The sequence below is a fragment of the Adiantum capillus-veneris genome, chromosome 23, assembly GCF_014529385.1.
Source record: "Adiantum capillus-veneris isolate H3 chromosome 23, ASM1452938v2, whole genome shotgun sequence".
Taxonomy (NCBI): Eukaryota; Viridiplantae; Streptophyta; class Polypodiopsida; order Polypodiales; family Pteridaceae; genus Adiantum; species Adiantum capillus-veneris.
The window spans coordinates 21666723-21673266 of NC_140953.1; positions in this window are offsets into that span (position 1 = coordinate 21666723).

Sequence of the window (6544 nt, forward strand, 5' to 3'; positions counted from 1 at the left end):
GGGCTGAACTGGCATAACCTGTGGAATAGGCGTTCTAGCCACCTGTTCAAGCACGGGAGGAACCTGCTTTGGAGCCCCCGACTCCGCAACATGCGAGTGTTCCCTTTCCTCCTACGCCTCATGAAGTACCTGGGCTTGAGCTTGAACAAGCTCCGTACGCGGCGTAAGTTGCCTATTTTGATGTTGCACTAGTGGCGCTTGCAAGAATTCCATAAACCTCGGATTCTGCACCAGCTGCGAAAAGACATTCACCGCGGCAACTAACTGAGTCTTAAACGCATCATCCTCAAGTTGCCCTGTACTAGTGGAGGGACATTCACGTTGACAGGAGGTACAGACTGACGTGGCCGTGAGCTCTCGCCAATCTCAAAAACCATAGGAATCTCCTGCCTGTCCTTTGGAGAGGAACCCTCTTCCATAATTCCCTTCCCCTTGTCGGCCATAGTGTAATCCCCGCGTTCTTGCACTGTGTGTCTTTACCCTGAACAATCAAGGCTCACTCTTTGAGGAAAAAGTGATTGATATCCCGGCAATGGAACCATGAAACCGGCCCGTAGGGCGGTAGGCGTTGGCTTTCACCCGAAATTCTTTACTTTAGACTTACACACAGAGCACTTTACAAAGAGAACCTGCGACGGGAATTAACACTTGAATACACACACGGCTCGGCAGCTAGAATGCTCCGAGCAGACACCGACAACCTGTAGGCCCCAAAATTGGCGCCCCTTTCGGTATTTCTTTATTCTTTAGGAGGGTAAAGTACAAAGAAGAGTCCTGGGAATCCTTTGACTGTATCCCACTAGATACCGCCTGTTTTGGCCAAATTTCGGAAGCATAACAACCCCAAAACTTGCACGAAACCAATTCCCCTGCTGGAACTCGCTTCTACTGGCGTATACCCTCTGATTCCTGTCCAAAAACAGTAAATTCAGCACGCTGTATTTACTGGTTTTTGCCCTGTTTTCAGCCCCAAACAGTCCCCTAACTGTCCTCTGCCAGTGGGGCACGATTCCCAATGGTCCTAGCGTCCGTATGGCTGAAAAACAGTGAATTTACAGCGCATACACAGCGCTGATTTTGCACCTGTACGGTGAGGTTATGACCCTCACCAATGCCTGCTTTGGAGCAACAGTTAGCTACCCCTGTTCCTGCTCAAGGAGGCTCTTGCCTCAGCACAAAAGCATGAACCCACACAACTGTACATCAGTCAAATGAATAGCCCTCTTGTGGGGCATCACATAACTGCACGTAGGGGGGAGAGAGAGCAGTGTGTAGTGTGCAGGGCATCACTCCTAGCACCACACTGTACATGAGAGGGAAAGGAAGCACTCCATAGCTCTTAACCTGTGACAGGTTGCAAATGAGGCCTCTCCCAGCTTAAAAATCAGCGCCCATTTTTCTGCAAGAGGAAAGTTCACGAAAAGTTGACACTTGGCACATTTTCAAGCATTTTCCCGTTTCGGGTTTGCCGCTTAAAAATATCCTGACCGGTTGCCCAGTTGACTTCACGGCAGAGTTGTAAAATGTTCCCCTAGTCATACCAGAGGTAATGACGCGAACACATTTCACGGCCCAAAATAGCAGTTCCCTAAATTTTAGGAGATGCTTCCGTTGGGCTCCCACTGATCTTCTGACCATCTATCCTCATTGGGACCGCATCCATAAGTGCAATGTGGCCCAACTGTCGGATACTTTTTGTTGGTAGTCCCACCTTGACTTTACACCTTAATTGAGTTCACTTCCTAGTATCCACCAACTTGCTAAGTGCGACGGGGGGACCTATATGATCTTGCTCTAAGCCTAGACATCCTCTTACCATACGAATTCCAATGCCGACCACTTCCCGTCTGCGGGTGAATCTACCGTTCACATTGGCCATACAATGTCCGACCATTTGCTACTTCAAAAAGAGGGTCTCAAAACAAATAAAATAAACCCCATTGGAAAGAAACCAACAACCAAGGTTAGCAGTTGCCACATCTCTGTGACATGGTTAATAACTGCCACGTCCTCGTGACACTAGGAATACTCTGTACTCGGATGTCTCCAGTGAGAAAAACCCTCTCAGTTAAAATTCCAATAATTCATTTAGAATTATTTTTCCTGGTGTTCCAAGCGAGAAATCCCTCTCACTTATAAATCCAATAATTCATTTAGAATTATTTTTATGTCAGATAAAGACAATTTAGCAACACATGTGACCAAACACCTCAAGGGGAATTGCAAGTACTTAGTGGTATACCAAAGCTTTGCAAGGAATTCACAACAAGACTTAGATTCAATTCAAGGCTGAATTTTTTGACAAATTTTTTTTCTCTACGCTTTGAGGAAGGCATCCAAGAAGATTGGGATCGGTTTCCCCAATAGGAACACAAGCGAGTCAAAGCAAGTAGTGGTTCACTCTTGCCAAGGTAGCTCCATTCTTGATCTTCTCTAAGGAAGGAAAAACATATTCAACAAAGGACTTTTGCCCGAATTTTATAAACGCCTCTGCAAGATACTTTGCAGCAGATGGTGGAGTCAGCAATAAAAGCTGAAAGTGTACACCTTAGTGTACATAGAATACAATCCCCGCAGTGGGATGCGAACCATTGAACACAGAAAAAATGAATTTTTGTTACCTCTCCTCGAAGGATATGTTGCTATCCGGAGAAAGTTTGGAGTAAGGGAATTCAGTCTAACTCCTAAATTTTTGAATAGAAGACCATCAAACTTTAAGTGAGAGGGCACGTCTTTGATCAAAGTTACATCTTCGAGGAAATCATAAAGTGCATGGTGCTTGTTTGCTCTTTTGCACGAGGTATGGTTATGTCTGACCAGGACTACTCACTCTCGAGGGTTTATGAGAGTAGGATCAATTTGAAACATTGTTTTCTAAGATGAATTGGTTTGCTCAACTAGCCGGAATGTCAACTATTGATCTGGTATCCAGTAATTCTCGAATAGATTACCTGCTACTGCGGGTAGGAAAATTATGAAAGAACCATTCTGAGCTTTCCAAGCAAAGAAAAGCTTTCATTAAGCTTGAATACTCTTTAAGCCCACACCCCCCACCCGGTCAGGGAAGACATGGTAGTGCTTTTCGCACAAGTGAATGAACACTCTCTTTACGAGGGAAGGAACAAGTGATGACTACGGCCTGTGCTTGAGGAATCCAAGGATTGAAATTCTAGTTTATTTGATGAGCGGGTTTTGCTCTAAGATTGAGCCAAGGGATCGTCAGGTTGAGAGTCTTCGCTCTAAGGATCTTATGAAGGGAAGGTAATTTTCCATGCTCACTGAAACTTATGTACACCTTTGGGTACATGGATAACACACGAAGATGCAGACCTATGCCAAGGAACTAGATGAGAGTTTGTTATGTTGAGCGCGCGGCGGTGTGTGCAAGTGATAGAGCACGCGAAGATGTGCAGTGTGTGTGCAGAGAGGGGTGGCGAAAGCCAGCAGGAGAGGAAGCGCTAGCAGAACGAAGAGAGAGAGAGAGAGAGAGCTCACGTTTTTGGGGAGAACTCAATAAGTGAGTTTTGGGTTTTCCCACTTTTATTATAAGTGACCTTTAAAAAATGTGTCGAGTATAAAAATGTACAAAAAGGGGTTATTTGGGCCTTTAACCTAACAACCTCCCACTTAAAGGCATAAATGACGTCTTTAAGTTAGCCAACTCCCACCAACTGTATGCAATGCTCATGTTGAGCCTTAGCAAGACTCTTGGTGAGAACATCTGCAGGGTTATCTTGTGTGTGAATCTTAGTCAAGGTGACTAGACCATCCTCCAATACCTGTCGTATGAAGTGGTATCGCACATCAATGTGCTTTGTCCGTGCATGAAACATGGCATTCTTGGCCAAATAGACAACACTCTGGCTATCACATCCCAAGACAGGAGTACTAGTAGGCATACCAAGCTCTTTGACAAGTCTGCCCAACCATATGGCCTCTTTAGAAGCCTCAGTGGCTGAAATATATTCAGCCTCAGTAGTACTCAATGCCACAATTTTCTGAAGTCGTGAACACCAAGAGACAGCCCCACCAACAATAGCAAACACATAGCCACTAGTGGACTTCCTGGTATCCAAGTCACCTGCCATATCTGCATCACAATAGCCCGGCAACTTCAGGTCACTTTTGCCATAGCATATACACCTAGATTGTGTACCTGACAAGTATCTCAGAATGCATTTCACAGCTTCCCAATGTGCTTTGCCGGGATTGGACATGTATCTACTAACAACTCCCACCGCATGGGCAATGTCGGGACGAGTGGCAACCATAGCATACATAAGAGAACCACAAGCTGATGCATAAGGGATTCCCTTCATAGCATTCACTGCCACGTCATCCTTTGGGCAATCGGCTTTGCTAAGTTTTGTGTGTGGAGGTAAAGGTACTCCAAGTGACTTAGCTTCAGCCATGTTAAACCTGTCAAGTACTTTAGCAATGTACTTTTCTTGAGATAAGAAGAGCAATTTTAGCTTTCTATCTCTCTTGATTCTCATGCCCAAGATGTGCTCAGCATCACCTAAATCCTTCATTGCAAAAGCTGAATTCAGCTGACGTTTAAGAGCATCAATCGTAGACGTGGCAGTGAATGCTATGAAGGGAATCCCTTATGCATCAGCTTGTGGTTCTCTATGTATGCTATGGTTGCCACTCGTCCTGACATTGCCCATGCGGTGGGAGTTTTTAGTAGATACATCACAATAGCCCTGCAACTTCAGGTACACAATCTAGGTGTATATGCTATGGCAAAAGTTACCTGAAGTTGCAGGGCTATTGTGATGCAGATATGGCAGGTGACTTGGATACCAAGAAGTCCACTAGTGGCTATGTGTTTGCTATTGCTGGTGGTGCTGTCTCTTGGTGTTCACGTCTTCAGAAAATTGTGAACACCAAGAGACAGCACCACCAGCAATAGCAAACACATAGCCACTAGTGAACTTCCTGGTATCCAAGTCACCTGCCATATCTGCATCACAATAGCCCTGCAACTTCAGGTCACTTTTGCCATAGCATATACACCTAGATTGTGTACCTGATAAGTATCTCAGAATGCATTTCACAGCTTCCCAATGTGCTTTGCCAGGATTGGACATGTATCTTCTAACATGTTATACTCTCTTGAGCGCCTTTTTGCGCACAAGGATATTCTGACACGAGAATCTCTATTTGAGATGTGTTCGGTAGAAGGAATTTGAGTTTCTCTACGGAGAACAGGTTTTCTGATGGTCGTTGATCATTGAGTACGCTATGCGCCTTTACCATTACAGTAGCAACTTTTGGTTGCGGTATACGTTTCTCCATGAGCAGCTCAAGTAGCATTTACACGTTGCTGAAATAAATTCGAACTATTATGTTCGTAAGAATATAGTTCGCAAACCGTTTCAAAATGGTAAGAATTACATATGGGAGAACATCCCTGAGAATCAAAGAGGGTTCGCTCTATTGTGAACCGGGTTTTGACGTACGTTCAAAAAATGCTATGGCTAGAATCCTATCTGCCTGAGATTTTGCAAGGCGGCATTGATGCTCGCAAGGTGAATCGTTTTTTATGATTCTGTAAGGACGAGACTCTAATGGGCGTTTGGAAAACACTAACTCACAGGAGGAAAAAAATTTGGAAGGAAGTGCCGCCGTGCACAAGGAATCTTCGGATTGGAACCGTCCGCCTACGTTGAGTGACGGCCCGAAACAAGAACCTTCTTTAAGGTGATTGCAAACTTTGTTTGTGAAAGAAAGACATCGAGCTTAATGCTCTATGACTTGGGCATTCCCTATGTGGGAGGACACAAGAGGTTTAATACCCTCTGGACTAACAGCGCAGGATTATGCACAAGGACAGATACCTAGATTGATTTCTAGGAAGATTATTCTTCTCAAATTTGAGAAGACGGAATCAAGTTAACAGAGTCTCGGATAAGGAAACTTTGGATCATAACAATTGGCCTACCCAAAGCAAAGGCCCAGAATAAGAACTTACTTTGGTAAGATGACACACTTTGTCTGCCGCAGGAAGATTCACATGAGCTTAATGCTCTCGACATGGCCTATGCGGGAGGACAGAAGAGGTTTAATATCCTCACGACTAATAGCGCAAGGTTATGCGCAAGGACATAGACCTAAATTGATTTTTAGGAGGATTATTCTTCTCGGGATTGAGAAAGTGGAATTGAGTTAACACATTCTCGGAAAGACGCAAATGACGAGTTCTTACATGGCTCGTAAGTTTGATGAACAGTGAAGGATATCCTCGAGGTACTAGAGGAAGGACATAAACCGGTAAGGTAAGTATTGAATTATTAAATTTTTGTTTAATTTATTTTTTTAAGTTCTCTTCTAAGAAAAGACTAGCTCAACTCACCATTGAGCAAGATTTGGAATTTTTTCCGGTTTCTCCCCGGCAGTTCAGTTGGACCTCTACAGGTGAGGACAACTGTTTATAAGTGAGAGTGATGTTGCTAAATTGGCTTTATCTGACATAAAAATAATTCTAAATGAATTATTGGATTTATAAGTGAGAGGGTTTTCTCGCTTGGAACACCAGGAA